The following is a 22,448-nucleotide window of genomic DNA, read 5'->3' as shown; positions in this document are numbered from 1 at the left end:
CATAAGAACAGTATGCATTTTGTTTAGTATGAATTGCAATATTCATAGGGGACACTAAATTCTTACTAAGGGCTAGATTAAAAGTGGAGCTCTAAATTATCGCACCCCAGCAAAGGGGCAAATTAGCGCTTACAAAATTAACCAGAGATCAGATAATGTGCCCTAAATGTCCCCAAAATACAGCCTTGTGTATTTTATTAAAATATAACGATAGCAGCATCTGTATTTTTTAATAAAATGACTGCACTAGGCAGTATTTTGGGGCTAAAGTTAGTGGGAGTGGTGTGTTAGAAAAAAAAACAGCACTGAAAAGTACCTTAAGGTCTAGGAGGCTTCATTCCTTTTACCAATTACCACCAAACCAATTTCTTAACACTTAACTCTATTTTAATTATCCAACCTTATTTAAAATAAAAACACAGACACAGTTGTTATAGCGAAATATGGGAAGGTCACGATTTATTAAATAAATTGAATTTTGCCATTTTTAGTCAACGTCCTGTCCCTATCCGTGCTGCTACTGTTCTCTTTCACGTGACCTCTCTGGATTGTTGCATTGTCCTTCATTGTCTCTAGGGTGAGAGGGTGGGAAACAAGGAAAAAAAACAAAGGTTAGTGACCACTTCCTGTTGTCTCCTTCCCTATATCTCTTTTGCTCCGCTCCTCCCCTTCCCCTTGTCTTGTCCAATGGCCTCTCGCTGGCCCCTGCCACTCCTCTCAGGTAACCCCTCTTGGTTACCCCCACTCTGGCACACCTAGCCAGCCTATTGTTCTTCCAGAAGCCTCTCCCTTAGGCCGTACCTCTCATATGCATTCAATACACTATTTTTACATTGCGGTCAATGGAAACTGTGTGTTCCCAGTGATATATATGTATATGCTTATATACATATATATTTATGTGTTAATATGTGAATATACACATATTAACACATAAATATATATAATCATATACATATATATTTAAGTTTGCTGCCGTCGCTGCGCTACTTACCTCCTTCACTGCGCTTATGTTCTGATGCTGTCTCTGATGGCATCAAAACGTGGCTGCCATAGGACAGGAGGAGTAATCTTTGAGCAAAAATGTAGTTGTCCACTTTTCTACATGGGTAAAACCACAAGGGAATAAGGAGTTCATACATTAGAACATCTTAGGGACACTGAAAACAAAGAAATACCATCTAGAATAGCAAGAAATTTTTTATCTACAAATAATTCCTCTTTAATATGTTTTAAAGTAATAGGAATTATATAGATCCTCTTAGGAATAAGAGGAGGTTACTTAGATACTATTTTGTTATATCATGAAACAAGGTGGGCTTTAATTTAGACACATTAACTCCTAATGGGTTAAATGAAGAATTGTTCTATAGTCTCTTACTGTAATGTGTAGAGTTCATTGTCTTTAATACTCCATAACTTTAAGCTAACATAGTCCAATCAGCACTTTTATAATGTACATTATGGATCTAAGTCTGAGTAAGAGTAACAGTGTAATATTACAGGTTTATTATAATTAATTTAATGTGTATAATAAATGAGTGAAAGTCATGGCTGTTAATAACTGACACTACATGTGCACTTACTACTAAACTTGTAAGTAAAGATTTTAGCATTAAATGTGTTACAATATTTGCTACAAACTAATATTTCACTGAAAGGAGATGCAGAGGGACTTTTTATGCTGATCTTTATAAGCAGGCAACGTGAGGAAATTACAAGCCTAGATGAAGCCCTATTGGGTGAAACGTACGTAGGCATGTTCTAGCCTCTGTTGGGCATTCTGCTGCCAAAGTTTCAGAGTCAGAGAGATGAGTCAGAGAGATGAGCGCTGCACATTTGGACTCCGGAACTTTGTGTTAGGTACTTGTTGCTGAAGGCCTGGTTTGTTGTACTAAGGCATTAAGTTAAAGAGTGCGTGCTGACAATATCCCTAGCTTCTCCCCAGTCTGCACTGGCTGAGTGATCGGCTACCAACACTGTTTGAGGAAACTGTCCTTCTACATAATAACAAGCCCTTTTTACAATTTTACTTGCCGATTAGTACTGTTTATATGACAGTTTCTATTGAGTACTTTACCAGAGCATCACAGGATCATCAAGCACTTGGTTAACTAAGGATTCAGCTATGGACCTTGGTATCCTTAAGTAAGCAGACTGTTCCTGCTTTACTACATTTCTTATAAGGATTTGTGTCCCTTTTTGTAGTGCTGTTAATACTTAGTTGTTCCTGTAATAGTCTTAGCTCTTGGCAGTAATTGAGATAGAGTAGGCAAGTTTTAACAAATTTCTACTTTACTCTTATCAAATTTGCTTTATTCTCTTAATATCCTTTGTTGAAGAGGGTAGACTGATAGAAGCTTAGAAGAGATGTGCAGCAGCAAATATTTTTTTTCTGACAAATTCGTAAGGAATAACCTATTCCTTTAGCGCAGGCTCTGTGATCCATCTGTATTAATCCTCCTATAGACGCAGCCCTGGACTCTGTGAAGAAGTGCCAGAATAGCGAGGCCACCAGCATGCTGTAGGTAAATATTAACCTTTAAAAGTTCATTTAAATAATAACAAATATAGAAGACATTTTGTTAGTATATATTCATTATTCTTTACATTAGTTAGTGCATGTGTTTGTATATTTGTTACAAATTTGCCTTCATAACGAATACACATTTCTAAAGCGTAGGAGGGTGCATATCTTTTGCCTTCATTAGCAACAGTGTTTGCAACTTGGTATAATATTGCTATAAACATTGTTCCAAACACTGCTGCCAAAGCAATCTTGCCGCACACCAATTATTGTATATAACCACCAAACATTTAATAAAATAAGTGGTAATCAAAGGTGAAAAATAAAACACTGCTAACCTAGGAACCCAATACACCAGTGTTCTAAACGTCAGTCCTGAAGGACCCCTAACAGGCCAGTTTTGCATAATATCTTTAAGTGACATGAAATCCAAAACATTTTATGATTTAGGTTGAACATACAATTTTATCCAACTTTCCAGTTTACTTCTATTATCAAATTTGCTTCATTCTTTTGGTATTTGTTGAAGGAACAGAAATGCACTACTTGTTTCTAACTGAACACATGGGTGAGCCAATGACAATCGGTATATATATATATATATATATATATATATATATATATATATATATATATATATATATGTATGTATATATATATATGCTGCCACCAATCAGCAGCTAGAACCTAGGTTCTTTGCTGCTCTCGAGCTTACCTAGATAAACCATTCAGCAAAGGAAGCAAATTAAATAATAGGAGTAAATTGGAAAGTTGTTTAAAATCACATGCTCTTTCTGAATCAAGAAAGAAAAAATGTGGGTTTTATGTCCCTTTAACTATAGCACAGATGAGCTAATCGGTAACCATGGTTTCTAAACTATTTTAACTCATTAGCTGATTATTTCACCTGTGCTCTAGTTAAGAACATGAAAATCTGGCCTGTTCAAGGTACTTGAGGACTGGAGTAAGAAACACTGCAATACACTTAAACAATATTCCTATAGGGAATCCTATCCAATCCATTTAATTTTTATTTTACTGTCCCTTTAACTGGTTGTTTAACCACTGGTACTTATTTGTGCCTCTTGCCTGAAATGTATTTCTTGAGCAGTTATGTTTAAAAGATTTATAATTCTATCATATAATTATTTTCTCATGTCATTCTAGCTATATATAGGTTTCTAATCAATAAACTTGATGGATTTTTTACCATTAAAACCTATTTGGTAATGATTAAGGGCTAGATTACAAGTGATGCGGTAAAATGCGTTTTCGCAATTGTGAAAACTTCGCAAGAGTTAAGCTTTTTGAGCTAGTCGGGTTGTGCTCGTATTACAAGTAAAAAAACAACATATTTTTCGCAAGCATTAACCCGACTATCGCGTGCGCGTGCATGTATTCCCCCATAAAAATCAATGGAGATAAAAACCTAAAACCCCTCGCGCAAACAACATAGCATATTCACATTAGCAAATGTAAAATATTTACAATAAATACATAGTTAAAATCTTTATTAAATATGAATATTGCATAAATATGTTTTATCATGTTTTCATCTACTTAATGACAAAGGCTATGGGGGCCTATTTAAGAACGTGCGAGCGGACATGATCCAATATTGCGGATCATGTCCGCTGCACATCGATAAATGCCGACAGCATACGCTCTCTGCATTTATCATTGCACCTGGTGAACTGCTGGTGCAATACCGCCCCCTGCAGATTTGCGGACAATCGTCCGCTAGCAGGGGGTGTCAATCAACCCGATCATATTGGATCGGGTTGATTTCCGGTGATGTCTGTCAGCCGCCTCAGAGCAGGCCGACAGGTTATGGAGCAGCGGTCTTCAGACTGCAGCCTCATAACTTGTGTTTCTGGCGAGCCTGAAGGCTTGACAAAAACATGGGGCATCAAGCTCCATATGGAGAAAGATAAATAGGCCCCTATATATATTTAGGTGTTTATATGTGTATATATGTATGTGCAGACATAAATACACATATAAATACATCAATACACATGTAAACACACATATATATATATATATATATATATATATATATATATATATATATATATATATATATATATATATATATAAAATCAATACAAATATTTTCATAGGAATTAGCACATCTAGGCAAACAGGATCGCTATGTTAAAACAGGATTTGAAGCAAAAAAAAATGAGAATTTGCATATCTAATTTGCATATCTTACCCATAATTATCTTGTGCATTGGTAACATTGTATATGGAGTATTTCTGGGGAAAAGCAAGCGGGGGATCTTGCCTAGATGTGCTAATTCCTATGCAAATATTTGTATTGATTTAATTTTGAGACATGGAGGATTTTAATCTCAGTTTTTTATCTCCACTATAATTTTAATTAATTTATATATAACAGTCTCTTGTGAACTCTGCACTCACTTTATATCTCGGCCGCCCAGGGTGCATCCAAAATGTTAGTTATGACAGATATTTGAAAGCTATAAGTATGGGCACCATTATATGGGTACTGTCTCTTTAAGTATTATGTAGATAGAATTCTCTTTAGGAACTAGGATTACAAGGAACTAATTAGTATTAGTGAGGTTTGATCTTTAGCCACAAATGTAGAAATGTATTTAAGTCGATGGATAGCATTGGTTTATAGGCAAGGTAACATAGCAAATCAAACTAACATACAGCTTAGGGTTAATGTGATTAGGCACATAGATACAAAGGAATACATGTTAATATGTGATTTAGTCTTAGTGAACTTAAAAAGGTTGAGAAGCTATTTTTTGCTTAATGTATCATAAGTGTTTAACGATATCTTGATCCACTTATTCCATGTTAATGTTTTTAACCACAGTGATTTATTTTATTTTGTACAGCATGACGCTGTGACTGGTTGTCATGCTGACGCTCTGGGCATGCGCAGTGGTGTGGGCAGAACGCCGGACGACTTCCGGTACAGCGACATGTTCAGTCGGTGGAGGGTATTTAAGGTAAGATATTTTGTATGATTATGTAAGGTTTGAGGATGGGGTTGGAATCCCCAAAACGTCACCTGTATTAATAAAAAGCTTGATATGCTGTATAATTGTTAGTCCCGGTGAGTGCCCTCTTTTTGCTAAATATTTTATATATATATATATATATATATATATATATATATATATATATATATATATATATATATATATATATATATATATATATATATATATATACATACATACATACATACATACATACATACATACATACATACATACATATCTACATATCTTTAACAATGTATCTGTATGAATCTCTGTGTTTAAGTACTTTTGTGGCTTTTTTTTCACCTGAGATCTCATATCTTTGATCCCTTATAAAATTTTATGCAAATAATTTTTTATTAGACAGTTTTAATATGAGTGTAAGTGTAATTTGTAATGTATTTTTGAAGCGCTTTGTGCAATTTTTTTGTTTCAGAAAACAGTTAACCACAGCTCTGAGATTACTCAACTTGTAATACAAGCACAATGGAAAGGGGGAGTAAATGATCGCGATAACCCTAGTGCAATCTTTGTGCCTCAGTTGTAATCTAGCCTTAAATATTTATGTGTATTATAGTTGCAGCTACTTGTTCTCTCTACTTTTAATGTCTATTGTATTGTTTTTCTATTTTTTATAGGCTTTACTCTACCAGTCTTATTTCATTAACCTCACACTATTTTCTGCTGGGAACCCTTGCCCCTTTGAAGTACGCGTTATTCTCCAGTATATATCAAGGCCATACAGAAGTGTGTACATTACAACAGTTTTCAGTAAATATTCTATGATAATTACATGTTGGCTAACTACCATGCTGTAGCATTTACAAGGCGTGCAAATCATATTTATAAGGCTTGCCTATTCTGCTTTTATAAGAATTGATTTCATTTTACATTCTTAGAAATGTCTCTTGTCTTTGGCTTTACTGGCTGATTTGAACCAATTGAAAACTTTAGTTTAATATATTTGAATAAGTGTTTAACGTGACTATGAACAAAAAATAAATAAATGATCCAGAACCTATTTTTCTTGGACATGATGCTGAGGATGACTATATGACTGTCTAAAGGAATATTTTTAACTGCACTGCTGTGGTCAATGAGTGTTTGGAAAAGCAACAGTACATGTTTGACCAATATCACATTTTCCTGAGCAGCAGAAGCAGTGGTATGGCAGCACTCTCTGCTTAGTTACAATGGGATCTGCAGTATAGCTCTTGATCAGGGCAGAACTACCATTGGTGCAGTAGGTGTGGTGGCAGCAGGGCCCATTTGCTGAGGGGGCCCATAGCAGCCAGTCTATACAGATGGCATGTGCAGAATATGTACAATTCTAATGCAGGGGATACTTTTATTAGTGCCGGTTGCAGGTCCATCTATCTATACGATTGATCATTACACAGAGCAGCAAGAATAGTGTTACTATTGCTTATTACTGAAGTATCTTTGCGGGCCCCCAAAAAAAATTGCACCAGGGCCCTCTGTTGAGTAGATCGATACTGCAGTCCTGATTAGCTATATCTCTCTCTGAGAGTGCACATAAAATGTCCCTTGAACATATGGGCAGCCATCTTGGTTTAAATCAAACACTAATGGGAGTTTAAAGTGATGGTGAATCCTAGTGTTTGTGAAACGCTCGGATTTACCAGTGCAACAAATAAAGGGTAATTTCAGTCATGAAGTATAAAATAATTAATTCTGAAAATTCCTTTTTTTGCCTGTAGCATATGCCGCGCGGCGCGCCCCCCCCCCCCCCCGAATAAATAATTCTTATTACTACAGTTTTCATATCTATTCCTTAAAGGGACATGAAACCCATTTTTTTCATTTTATGATTAAGATAGCGAATACAATTTTAAACAATTTTACAATCTTCATCTGTTATCAAAATTGATTCATTTGCTTGGTATCCTTTGATGAAGAAGCAACAATGCACTACTGGGAGATAGCTGGACACATTAGGTAAGCCTATTACAAGAAGCATATATGTGCTGCCACCAATCAGCAGCTAGCTCCCAGTTGTGCACTGCAGCTCTTGAGACTACCCAAGTATGCTTTTCAACAAAGGATACCAAGAGAACAAATAAAATCTAGACCTGAATCATGAGGAAAATTGGATTTCATATTCCTTTAAGTAACCCCTAATCAATCAAAATAAATCATAAATGTATATTGCAAAGTTTTGTGTTTTTTTATTTTTTATTACTGCACATAATAAAATATTTTATAGTGCAATCTTAAAGTGCTTCATATCCCTTTAAAGAGACATAAAACCTGAATATTTTCTTTTATGATTCATACAGAACATACAATTTTAAACAGCTTTCTAATTTTCTTCTATTGTCAAATTTTCTTCATTTTATTGCTATTCTTTGTTGAAAAAAAGGAAGCTCAGAAGATATATGGCACCAGTTTTGTAAAAATGTTATACATTAGCAAGAGCACAATATGGCAGTACTATATTCTGAAAAGTAGTGCTCCAGACATGTCCACGCTACCTATCTAGATATTTCTTCAACAAAGAATAACATGAGCATGAAGCAAATTTGATAATAGAAGTTAACTGGGTGAGGGGTGGAGCCTCCTGTCAGGTGCTCTCAATGTCTTATTCAAAGAGATCAGGCGGGTTTCATATGTTCAAATGAGGTGAAAGACAATACAGTGAGAGCCCTATCCCATATTGAATATGTCTAAAATCACAAACTACCTGTTGTTATAGTGTCAACATATGCAGAAAAAGCTTCTGACTGCGTTTGTTGGCCATTTTTAAGAGATGTGCTTAATACATTTCAATTAGCAAAACAATTTAATGCTAAAAAATTAGCTCTACATAATTTACCCCTAGCTAAGGGTAAATGGTTCTTTATCACAAACATTCCAGATTTCAAATGGTACTAGATAGGTGTGTCCACTGTTCCTGCTATTATTTGCGTGCATAGTAGAGGCATCACCATTAAATATATATATATATATATATATATATATATATATATATATATATATATATATATATATATATATATATATATATATATACACTGAACCCAAATTTTTTCTTTCGTGATTCAGATAGAGCATGCAAAGAGCATGCAAATTTAAGCAATTTTCTCATTTACTCCTATTATCAATTTTTCTTCATTCTCTTGCTTTCTTTCTTTGATAAAGAAGGCATCTAAGCTATTTTTTGGTTCAGAACCATGGAAAGCACTTGTTTATTGGTGGGTGAATTTATACACCAATCAGCAAGAACAACACAGTGTGTTCACCAAAAATGGGCCGGCATCTAAACTTACATTATTGCATTTCAAATAAAGATACCAAGAGAATGAAGATAATTTGATAATAGGAGTAAATTAGAACGTTGCTTAAAATTGCATGCTCTATCTGAATCAAAAAAGAAAAAATTTAGGATCAGTGTCCCTTTAATCAAAAAAATACTTTTATTATGTAGGAAATAATGTTGATGGAATATCACATTTATCTTCTAAATTCTCCCCTCTAACCCCTGTGACAGATAATGAGGAATTTCTTCCAGGATTGGGAAATATCGGCAAATTAATAAAGAAAGATCATAGATCACCTATTTCGATTTCAATTAGAGAAGGAAACTAGGTTATTTACACCCACCGAACTAGAAGAGGGTGGTCTAGGCATTTTAAAAAGTTGGTTTATATTACATCAATGTCACTCATATATAATGCGGCATTCAGAAAAAATAAATTTGTTAAGACCTATGACAGAATTTCTCTGTAAATATTCATCACCTTTAAGAAGAGGCCTCTCATTAAGATATTCAATATAACATCAAGTACAGCATGGTCATGTTCTATACTATTTAGAACGGTGGTACAAGGACCTATCAGGAACAGATGCAATTCAAATATTTTTTAATGTTCCTAAGGTATCAATTTCCAGTAGACTCATTGAATTGAATATGAAAATAATTCAAAGGTGGTATTTGACTCCATCCAGAATGAATAAATTATTAAAAATCTGCAAGTGACAAGTGTTGGAGATGTGGACATTCTCCCGTGAATATGTCACATATATGGTGGCAGTGCCCTGATATACAAAAAATGTAAAAGAGAATTGCAGACCAAACTTCAAAGATGATTGAAGTTATATTACCAGAAGAACCTAGTATATGGTTACTCAACAAGTTTCCCAATAAATATCAAACCTATAAAAATAAAATTATTTATATAGCTATAATAGTATGAAATCCCTTTTAGCAAAAAACTGGAAAATTAAAGTTGCACCAACAGTCACACAGTGGCTCCACCAATTTGATCATATTCTAAACCTAGATTAATATGCTTATATTAAATATAAAAGAGAGCCTACTTTTATTCAAATGAGAACAATATGGGATACTTCTATCACAAACTACTTTAAGGTAACTACTAGTTAACTTGTGAAAAGTTTAGTGAGGAGAGGATAAATGAAAATTTGTAACTTTCTACACAAATAAAATAAATAAGAAGTCTCTAAATACATGGACGATAGAACTCTGACTACTTTATATTTTACAGTTAATATTTTATTGTTGTTTTGTTGGGTTTAATATAAAAGTTAAGGCCGTGCTAAAAGTTACACGCAAGCAAAAAGGGGTTTACCGCGGCTGTTTGCACGTTTTAGGATAATCGCTCATATTATCATAAGTAAACACAATTGCATGAGTGCAATTGAAGTTAACGCTGAATGGGATAGAGCATCCTGGTTAGCTTTTTTTGATCCATTGACTTCTATGAGGGAATACCTTAACATGTACGCAATATTCAAAGTTTGGCTTTTTGCGTGCATTGGGTTAGCGCTCTTGAGAAAACAGTTTACTTTCAACTTGTAATATGAGCGATACCCAACGTGGGCAAAAAGCTTACTTCTAGAGGAGTTAGCACGTGAGCGGGAGTGTTAATTACCACTCCATTTGTAATCTGGCCCTAAATTGGCTATTTGTTAATTACACTTTGAATGATATGTATGATAGTACTGTCTGATTTTAAACATCTAAGCATTGTATTAATCACATGGGGGTCTCCACTTCAGCCACACTCCTTGGTCTGGTAAAACACAAAGAGATGGTATAGATATTTTACTTTCCTCTCGTTGCACCTTTCAAAAAATACAACCCATCTCTTCCCTCACATTTTCCTCATTCGAAACCCACATGATTTGCTTATTCTCTCCCCTCTCTATACGTGTTGCAGTCATATATGGACCCCCTGGCTCCTCAACTCAATTTCTAGATCACTTGGCTGCCTGGCTATCTTATTTCCTTTCCTCAGACACCCCTGCCCTCATTTTTGGCGACTTGAACATCCCTCTTGACAATCCCACTGCCTCCTCTGCAAAACAACTTCTGCAACTCACTTCCTCCTTTGGTTTGTCACAATGGACTGATTCTCCAACTCACAAAGACGGTCACTCCCTTAACCTGATCTTTAGCTATCGATGCACTATTTCAAACTTCACAAACTCCCCTTTTCCCCTTTCTGACCACCATCTCCTCACTTGCAACATATCATCCCTCCCTACAACTCTCCCTCCTTCTACTCTTCACACCAAACTTCACAGAAGCATTATGTCATTAGATCAGCAACAGCTTGCTAATTCCCTCGAACCTCTCCTCTCATCCTTCTCCTCCTTTTCCTGCCCTGACCAATCTGCCACTTTAATTCCACCCTTACATCCGTCCTTGACAACCTGGCCCCTCTTACCATAGCTCGGAAATCACACACTCATCCTCAGCCCTCGTATACACCTCTGACACCGTACCTATGCAGATGTTCACGTACTGCTGAGCGGCGCTGGAGAAAATCTCGGAGTTCAGCGGATTTTCTTCATTACAAATTCATCTTGAACTCTTACTATTATGCCATCAATCTCTTTAAGGAACATTAATTCTCTACTCTTATCCCTATTCTCTTTCTTCAAACCCAAAATGTCTGTTCTCCACTTTCAATACTCTTCTCCGCCCACCCCCACCTCCTAATACAACTTTTCTGTCAGCTCAAGACTTTGCCAGCCACTTCAATAACAAAATCGACTCTATCGGAAACAAAATCAGCTCTCAACATACTTCCATTCTCTCACCCCCTCAAATGCTCACAATCAACCACAACCCACATAGCCATAAACTTAGCTCTTTCTTCCCTATTCCTGAGGAAAAAGTTTCGGCACTTATACTGCGCTCTCACCTCACTACCTGTCCCCTTGACCCTATCCCCTCACAGCTACTCCCCTCCCTCTCTTCTACCCTTACCCCTATACTAACACACAATTTAAACCTCTCCCTCAGCACCGGTGTATCTCCCTCATCTCTGAATCATGCACTGGTGACACCTATCCTCAAAAAACCTGCCCTTGATCCAACCTCCCCATCCAACTACCGTCCTATTTCTCTCCTCCATCCTCCCTCAAAGCTTCTCGAAAAGCTAGTAATGCACGCCTATCCAATTTCCTTACATTTAACTCCCTCGACCCACTGCAATCTGGATTTCGTCCCCATCACTTCACAGAGACAGCAATGTTAAGGCTAAAAATTACCTACTTACAGCAAAATCAAAAGGCCACTTCTCTCTGCTTATCCTCCTTGATCTGTCCGCAGCCTTTTTTATACTGTTGACCACTCTCTTTTGCTCCAAACCCTCCAATCCTTCAAAGCACTCTCATGGTTCTCTTCCTACCTATCAAACCGTACCTTTAGTGTAGCCTTCTCTGGATCCTCCTCTGCCCCGTCACCACTTTCTGTCGGGGTACCACAAGGCTCTGTTCCTCGATCCCCTTCTCTCCTCATATCAAGTCCTTGGCTAAAGCCTGCCGCTTCCATCTTAAAAAATCTCTAAAATTAGACATTTCCTTACACAAGACACAACTAAGATTTTAATCCACTTTCTCATCCTTTCCCGCCTTGATTACTGCAACTCTGTCCTCTCTGGTCTCCCCAGCTGCTGCCTAGCTCCTTTACAATCCATAATGAATGCCTCTGCCAGGCTCATCTTCCTTACATGTCGCTCTTCATCTCTCTGCCAATCCCTTCACTGGCTTAATCTTGCCTCTAGGATTAAACACAAAATTCTCACTCTGACATACAAAGCCCTCAACTGCACTGCTCCCCCTATATCTCAGACCTTGTCTCCAGATACTCTCCCTCCCGTCCCCTTCACTCTGCTCATGACATCCTACTCTCCTCGTCTCTTGTTACCTCCTCACAGTCCCATTTACAAGACTTCTCCAAACTGGCTCCTATCTTGTGGAACTCTCTGCCTCACTCCACAAGACTCTCCCCTAGTTTTGAAAGCTTCAAGCGCTCCCTAAAGACTCTACTGTTCAGGGATGCATACAACCTACACTAACCTTTCTTTATTCCAGTTCCTCTCCTCCATTGCTATCCCCTGAACCCCCTTAGCATGTAAGCCTAAGAGTCCAGCTGTTTGTAGATCACCTTCTAAAGAGCTGACTACAACAGTGCAACTCTTGGCAGGACCCTCTACCCGTTGGATCTCTATAAATGTTTTGTTGTACTCCGCCTTTGTTTATAGTGCTGCAGAATCTGTTGGCACAAATAACCGCTAATAATAATAATAATTAATGTCTGAAGATTTCTTAATAAAGTCATTTAGAATTAAAAAAAAAGAAGCAAATTAAAAAAAATTAAATTGTATTCTTTGGGGCTGATTTACCAATGTCTGGCGGACATGATACGCTATAGTGTATCATGTTCGCCAGACATCGCAGAATGAACTGCTTGGTGAACTGCTTGTGCAATGCCGCCTGCAGATTCACCTGCAGATATGCGGCGGCTAGCAGGGGGTGTCAATCAACCCGATCGTATAGGATCATGCGGATTGATGTCCGCAGCCTCAGAGGCAGCAGACCAGTTAAGGAGCAGCGGTCTTAAGACCACTGCTTCATAACTGCTCAGGGGCATCAGGGGTCATTCGGCCCTTGATAAATCTGCCCCTTTATCTGAATCATGAAACATTTTGGGTTTCATGTCCATTTAACATGTAATGTAATGTGTTTGTTAATATGGGGCAACAGCGTTTATATTGATGTAATTTAAGCTTCAGCTCTTGAGGATTAATATTGTGGGGGGGGTTTTAGAATCGTATGGGTTTTTATTGTGATCAAACATTTGCTCTACTACCTAATTTCTCCACTGCACAGATAGTTTCATTATGTCAAAATGTGAAAATGCCATTAGAATTGAAAACGAAACAAGACATTTATCTTGTAATGCTATAGAATAACATATCAGCCAAGTATAAATATTTAAAAAAATAAATGAACCTCTTGTTTGTTGCAATTGATTTACAATAGCCAAACACCACTCACCATTTGACTTATTATTAGATGTGCGTAATTCTTAGTGTGAGCCAGAGTGCAAGATAACCCACCCTGCTATATTAATTCACTCCACTTGTAGTCTAGCATATAGTGTGAACCATAAAACAATGAATGATACACTAAAAGGAAGGTGCTCGGAGCTAACAGTCCCATAGAACTCTCTTGATTGTTTAAGGTGATCATAAACACCCTTTTCCAACTTTCTTCAGAGAGTTTTGGAACTACTTTGATGTTATATATTTTTCTTTTATCTCTTCTCCTTTAAATAAAAATGATTAAGAAAAAAAAAAAGATGCTCACAAAGGTAAAGTGATTCATTCAAAATAAAATAGCTCCATGTCAGGCTCTAGCAATCGTCAGCACAGGTAAGGACCCAGATATGGCTTTGTAGAATTCAAGCATGGTCAGACTATCCAGACCACCAATAGAAAGGTCTTAAAGAACCAAAAAAGGAGAAACAGGTGAACTTTAGGCCAAAGCCAGCAACTATCAGAAAATATGGCTGTGGCCTGCGTCAATCAATAGCATCGATGGTGGGAAATATCATGTCGGCAAATAATGATGCAGGATGTAACTAGGCAACCTGAAAACAACAACACATGGCCAAAATAGGCCATACTGAGACCTAACGGGAGTACGCTGAGCACAATGAAAAGAGTCAAATCAGGGGCATGTAAACCTCAGATAGAGACCAAGGAATGGTCAATACCAAGCAATGCCAATAAACTGATCAATAGTATCTTTAGTCCATTTTTGTTGGAAGTAGTTCCCAAACAAATACACAAATTCCATAGATGCAGTATAGAAGCAGCAATTTTTCTTCTGAAACAGGTGTGTGTAACATATTCAGTACACTTCTTTTTAAGAATCACTACTTGTCTAGTCCTTTCTAAAGAATCGTGTTCAGATTGATCAATAAGGATCAGCAACCATCCCCAGACAGTGGCGTCAAGCCTGTGTTAAAGTCCCAGCTCAGTGCAACCTCATTGCTTGGTTTATTAAAGTCAAGCCTACTGGCTATACAATACTTGCTAAGTGTGTGGCTAACTGTTATACACTAATAACCTAACAGACTGATGAGCTGCAGAGACACTGGGATCTACAGCGTCTCACCACCAGAGATTCTTAATCAAAATCTCCTTTGAACGGATCAGGTGGCTATTAACAGCCATAAACACCTCTCTCAGGTGGAGTCATAATCCTGCTCACAAGGCTCTATCCTTATCCCTGCAGTGTCTACTGCAGTCTGCACCTGCTCCTTGTTCTACACTGACAGCCCCAGCTACGATAGGTTTACTAATCGCTCTCAGGACCATCAGATCATGTCTAGGGGTTAACTGCTTAAACAGCAACAACCAATATTCCGTCTTGTACCTCTCTTAGGAGTGGAACCTGATTGTTTAAGGGGACATTCATTATAACGCAGACTCTTTTTTTTAAATTCATTTGTCTCTATGCTGATACTGAGCTAGATTACGAGTGGAGTGGTACTTTGGGCTCCCGCTCACGTGTTAACTTCGCTAGATGGAGTCAATACAACATCTTCAAACTTTTTTAAAAAAATGTGGGTATGGCAAGCAACAGTGTTACAAAAGTGCACTGTGCACCACTCTTAAGTCATATATTTATTTAGGTATCAGAATTAAGTAAATAGTTTTTAGTAATTATTAAAGAAATTGCAAATAGTTTATTAAAGTCAGAACTGTTTCTGTCCAGGAAATTAGCCTATTTTATTATACTTATTTTTATTATCTGGCAATTTCCTGCACTGAATGCGCTTATAAGACAAAACTTTCTAAAAATAAATATGATGTGGTCTTTTGGACAGTAAAATGCTGTGTATCACATCCTGTGATGGCTTTTTTTACTGTCTTGTTATGTAGGTGTTCTTCTGTATGTAAAATTGTTAATTGAATTTATAGGAGATCTGGAGAGTTGTTTACAATTGATTAATTATATTTGTTTTAAATTAATAATGTTCTTTGGGATGCAGAATCTCACTGGGAATAGTGGGGTAACCGTATCACCTCACATTAATATAAATTCTCAGTTTGTAGCAAAAATAAAATAAACTGAAATGTCTTCAGTACAATTTAACTTAATTTGCTTCTAGTTTAGTAAGATTACTAAATACATTAAAATGCAAAATAGATTGGATATTCCGATATCTGGAGATCTTTCCACCTTAGTGACAGAGATTATACCCACTACTCTTATCCACACAAAACGTATTCCAGACTGGATTATATGTTCTGCTTAGCCGATACCTTAGACCTATTCAGACAAAGTAACATCTCTCTCTGTTCCTTGTCTGGCCATGTTTCTGCCAACCTTTACTCCACAAATACTAACAGACCCAAAGCTACCTGGCGTTTGCCTCACCATATCTTTCTGACATCCCTTTTTGGGAAGTAATGTGAAAAGATATTACCAACCTCATCCATATAAATGACAATTCACAAACTAAAGATGCCATGCTCTGGGATGCAATCAAAGCTGCAGTCATAGGTTACATTATCCGTAAACAAGCCCATATACAGGCCTATCTCTAGCCCAAGCCCACTGCAAACTTAGAACCCTTGAAACCCTCAACCGCTCCACCCCCTCAGAAAACACCATTGCCCAAATCACTGATCTTAAAAGCCATATTAGCCACCTAGAACTTTGCAGAACGCAGAACAACCTCTTTAAACTGAAACAGTTATTCTATCATAAAATTAACAAAGTAGATACTCTGCTGGACAATAAATTACGCCACCGAACCAGCGCCTCTCGAATCCACCAAACTTGCCATGCTTATAAAACCCTCAGACTCCCCACACAAATTGGTGAAAGCTTTGCAACATTCTATTCAAATCTATATAATATCAAAATGACCGAAAACCCAATCATAACTTCATCACATGCCACACGCTCCTATCTGAATTCTCTAAATCTCCCAACTCTTTCGTCTGAGCATCGCGAGTCCCTGTCTTCACCTTTTACCCTACTTGAGATTAAACAGGTCATCAAGAACCTGAAGCCTTTTAAGACCCCAGGACTGGATGGATTTCCAGCCCACTTCTATAAGAAATACCTACACAAGTTTTCCCCTCTCCTCCTTAGACTATATAATCTCGCTACAGAAGAAGGCTTTAACAAGTAATTTTTTGAAGCTATAATTATCACTATCCCAAAGCCAAACAAAGATCCTGCAGAATGCTCTAATTATAGGCCCATATATCTTATCAATGTTGACATAAAAATGTATTCCAAACTCCTAGCAATCCGTATCTCCAAACTCCTACCCCACCTCATTAACCCAGTCCAGGTAGGTTTTATCCCTAACCAAGAGGGCCCGGCCAACAACAGGCTTCTCCTTAACATCCTCTGTGAGTCAACTAGGCTAAATAAGCCATTCTCAGTCATCTCGTTAGATGCTGAGAAGGGCTTTAGCAGAGCTAGATGGAACCCCCTCTGGAAAGTTCTGGAGGCTTTCAAATCCCCCCCACCAAGGCTTTATCCGCAATCCGCATCCTTTACTCCTCACCCACCGCTACAGTGAAAGGTTTGGGTTTCCACTGATCACCATTCCTGATCTCTAACGGCATCAGACAGGGGTGCCCTCTGTCTCCCCTTTTGTTTGCCCTAGCCATTGTACCCCTCGCGGAGGAAATAAGATCAGTTAGGCGGCTGGAGGGGATGACACTATATGGCAAAACACACAAGATCGCATTATTTGCTGATGATGTCACCATAGTCTCAGCAGACTCTGCAAAAACTATCCCCAGACTTATGGAAATTCTTAAGTCCTTTGGAAACCTACCTTTCTATAAGCTTAATTTGGCCAAAATCAATATATTCTCATGGGGTTATTCCCAAGACTATATCCAACAGCTAAAAGATAAGTATGACTTCACCTGGACAAATAAAGACATAACACACCTTGGGGTCAAGTTGTCCAATAGCATCTTGCAGATGATTAGAGACAACTATCTCCCCTTACTAGCGGAGCTAAGAACCCTAAAATTCAAATTAAAAAGTAAAATCTATGCCACTATGCAACTAACAAAAAAGGAAGTTCTCTACAACCTTCCTAAATAGAAATATGTCAAATCAAAAAGTGTGCTAGTACAGCAACGGCATCAACCAGTACGTATATAAATATTAGTAATGATTTATTCTATGTATAAAATTGACATAACCTATTATTGGGTATAATTAAAAACCACCGGTGGTTAAATAAAAATAAGATACACAAAATAATGACAACAAAAATAAAAGATTGATAGCAATAAAAAATCCACAGATGCAGCTTGTAGGATTATACTAGTGAATGTCCAACCAGACAGTCTCTTTAGTAACTGTCGATATGTAAACCTTGATATGCCACTATTTCAGATGAAAAAGTTCTACTCAGTAATCATGGAATGTAGATATTTGTAGATCCCCCGGTTCAAGCAACACCAGATGACCATGTTTATTTTACTTGCCTCTATCGACGGCTTAACAGTCATCTGGGTTGATGTCCTTTAGGGGCTATATGCAATCTTACCACAACATCGATTGCCTTTCACTTTCCGGTAAATTTTCCTGGATCTCTTGTGGTTCTCCTCTGCTTGTCACACTTCCATATTGTCGTTCATGTGAGTAGGTCCTGACAATTGGAAAGGCTTGTTCAGCCGAAAAGTCTAAATACACAGCGGATAGTAATATGATTCAATGATTCTTCCAAATAGAAACAAAATGTTATAAAATGTATAAGGCAGCAACAATTAAAGCCAAATTACACTTGAATAGTGATACTGCACAGAGTAAACCTGATATAACCATTCCCACAAAAGAAGAAAATCCTCTATAAAAGGAAACAAGTGAAAGACCAAGTCATCTTGATAAATGCCTTTAAGTGGCTGAAACGCATAGACGTTGAACCTGGATTCCTAAACGCCCACTTTTTCATACAGAGTGCTTTGTGGATATAAGAGGAGTGATCATATGGCTATTCTCTGTGTATTGAGACTTTTCGGCTGAACAAGCCTTTACAATTGGCAGGACCTACTCACTTGACCGACAATATGGAAGTATCACGAGCGGAGGAGAACCACCGCGAGTGAGACGGATATCGGCGGTCAAAACCTCACCGAAAAACAAAAAGCAATTGATGTTGTGGTAAGATTGCATATAGCCCCTAAAGGACATTAGCCCAATCGTGTGTTAAGCCGTCGATAAAGGCAAGTAAAATACACATGGTCATTTTGTTTTGCTTGAACTGGGGGATCTAAAAATACATACATTCCATGATTACTGAGTGGAACTTTTTCATCTGAAATAGTGGCATATCAAGGTTTACATATCGACAGTTACTAAAGAGACTGTCTGGTGGGCCATTGCTACTATAATCCTACAAGTTGCCTCTGTAGATTTTATTTTTGTTGTCATTATTTTGTGTATCTTATTTTTATTTAGCCACCGGTGGTTTTTAATTATACCCACTAATAGGTTATGTCAATTTTATACATAGAATAAATCATTACCAATATTTCTATACATAGTGGTTGTGTCAGGGTGCCAGGAATCAGACTAAGACAAGTAGTGCAAAAATAATCACACCTTTTTTTAATAACAAAAATAATAAAAAGTCCACAAGTCAAATAACAAGCCAGGAGTCAAAACCAGAACTGGTAGTCAGACGAGCCGAGTCAGGAGCCAAAGCGAGTAGTCAGACGAGCCGGAATCAGGAACAAGGAGAACAGCAAAGTAAGGAACAAGCCAGGGCTCATGAACCAGAAGAGACATCAGACTAGCCAGGTAATACACAGGAACTCACAAACAGGTCTGAGACAATGCAAGGGCAAAGCATTCTGAACAGAGGACCTTTAAATAATAAATGATGACATCACAATTCTGAGACTGCAACCTGTCTCACACAGATGATGTACAACAGTCTGGTCATAAGAGGGCGTGCAGGAAATGAGCAGCATCACACACTCTGAACCAGATTCAGCAAGAAAGGTGAGTAAAATGGCTGCCAGCAGCACATGGCAAACAAAGCAGGGAAAAACCCTGATTGTACCCTCCTCTCAACGACCCCTCCCCCACGGGAGGACAAAAGGCTTATTGGAGAAATGGGCATGGAAGGCATGGAGGAGGGTGGGAGCATGAACATCAGAGGAGGGAACCCATGAACCGTAACCCCTCCAGTGAACCAAATACTGTACGCGACCCCTGGCCATACGAGAGTCAATAATGCTGCTGACCTCAAATTCTTCATGGTTGTCAACAAAGATAGGATGGGGAAGAGGCAACACAGTGGTAAACTGATTACAAACCAATGGTTTCAAGAGGGAGACATTAAAATTTGGAGATGAGCATTGCAAGAGGAAGGTCAAGAGCGTAGGCCACATGATTGATCCGTCGGAGTATCCAAAAAGAACCAACATAACAGGGAGTCCGTTTATTGGAAGGCGCATGAAGGTTCAAGTTGCGGGAGGACAGCCAAACCCTCTCACCAACCTGGTAGGAAGGCGCGGGCAGACGCTTACGATCAGCCTGGAACTTTTGGCGCTGCATAGAACGATGAAGGCAATCCCCCTCATGGAACGGAGTTGCTGGAGATGCTCCTCCAAAGCCGGAATTCCCTGAGACATGAATGAATCGGGTAACAAGGATGGTTGAAACCCATAATTCGCCATGAACGGGGATAACTGGGAGGAAGCATTAATAGCACTATTACGAGCGAACTCTGCCCAAGGTAACAGTTCAGACCAATTATTGTGGTGATCTGAGACATAGCAATGGAGGAACTGTTCCAGAGCTTGATTAGACTGTTCCTCAGCCCCATTGGATTGATGGTGATATGCAGAGGAGAAGGAAAGCTGGATCCCCATTTGAGCAAAAAAGGAATGCCAAAATCTGGAGGCAAACTGGCTACCTCAGTCCGACACGCTCTCCTTGGGTAACCCATGTAAATGGAAGACCTCCCGGCAAAAATTGAAGCAAGCTTCTGAGCAATAGGCAACTTCTTCAAGGTAATGCAATGTGACATTTTAGAAAAACAGTCAACCACCATTAGGATGACAGTATTGCCATTGGAAACAGGGAGATCGACAAAGAAGTCCATGGAAAGATGTGTCCAAGGATGCTCACCATTAGCAATAGGTTGAAGAAGACCCACAGGTAGACGTCGAGGAGTCTTATTCTGTGCACAGACTGAGCAGGAGGCAACATACGCAGCAACATCAGAACGAAGACCTGGCCACCAGAATTATCGAGTGACAGACCAAATCATTTGGTTCTTGCCCGGGTGACCTGTGGCTTTAGGATAGTGGTAAGTGTGCAATACTTTAGTTAGAAGATTCTCAGGTACAAAGCACTTACGACTAGGTTTCTCAGGGGCTGCATTGGTTTGTGCAGCCAAAATCTCCTCCCCAAAGGGAGAAGTCAAATTAGTACGTATGGTGGCCAAAATATGGTCAGGAGGTATAACTGGAATAGGAACAGACTCCTCCTTGGACAGAGGCAAAAATTGATGAGAGAAGGCATCAGCCCTAACATTCTTACTACCAGGCAGGTAGGAGACCACATAATTAAACTGAGACAAAAATAGCGCCCATCTGGCCTGTCAGGGCGACAAACATTTTGCTTCGCATAGATAAGTCAAATTCTTGTGGTCAGTATGAGCACTGGTACGCTAGTACCCTCGAGAATGTACCTCCATTCCTTGAGTTTCAAAATTATGGCAAGTAATTCCCTGTCACCAATTTCATAATTGCACTCTGCTGGAGACAATTTCTTAGAGAAGAAACCGCACGGATGCAAGGAACCATCAGGTGTAGGACGTTGAGACAAGAGGGCACCTACTTCATTCTCAGATGCATCAACCTCAAGAACAAAAGGCAGGACAGGGTTAGGATGAGCCAGAACTGGAGCAGCAGCAAAGGCAGTCTTAAGACTCTCAAAAGCCTTATTGGCAGTAGGTGACCAATGGAGTGGATCATTCTACTTACGGGTCATGTCAGGGATAGGTTTGACCAAGGAAGAAAATTTTTTAATAAACGTCCTATAGTAATTGGCAAAGCCCAAAAAACGTTAAATAGAGCGAAGACCAACTGGACGAGGCCACTGCAGGACTGCAGACAAATTGTCAGGATACATGTAGAACCCTGGAACGGAGATTACATAACCTAGAAAGGTTACTTGAGTCTTATGGAACTCACATTTCTCGAGTGTACAAAACAGGCCGTTCTCACGTAGTCTCTGAAGTACCCATGTAACATCAGAATGATGAGCCTCAAAAGTGGGTGAGTGTATGAGGATATCATATAAGTACACCACAACACACTGTTGCAACATATCTCGTAGAACATCATTAATAAATTCCTGGAAAACAGCTGGGGCATTACATAGGCCAAAGGGCATTACAAGATACTCATAATGCCTGCTCCTGGTGTTAAATGCTGTTTTCCATTTGTGGCCCTCCTTAATCCTAACGAGATTGTATGCTCCCCTCAAATCAAGTTTAGAAAAGACCGTAGCTCCCTTGAGGCGGTCAAAGAGTTCCGTAATGAACG

This window comes from Bombina bombina, chromosome 6 (genome assembly GCF_027579735.1).
Source record: "Bombina bombina isolate aBomBom1 chromosome 6, aBomBom1.pri, whole genome shotgun sequence".
NCBI lineage: Eukaryota > Metazoa > Chordata > Amphibia > Anura > Bombinatoridae > Bombina > Bombina bombina.
This window is presented reverse-complemented; position numbering follows the sequence as displayed.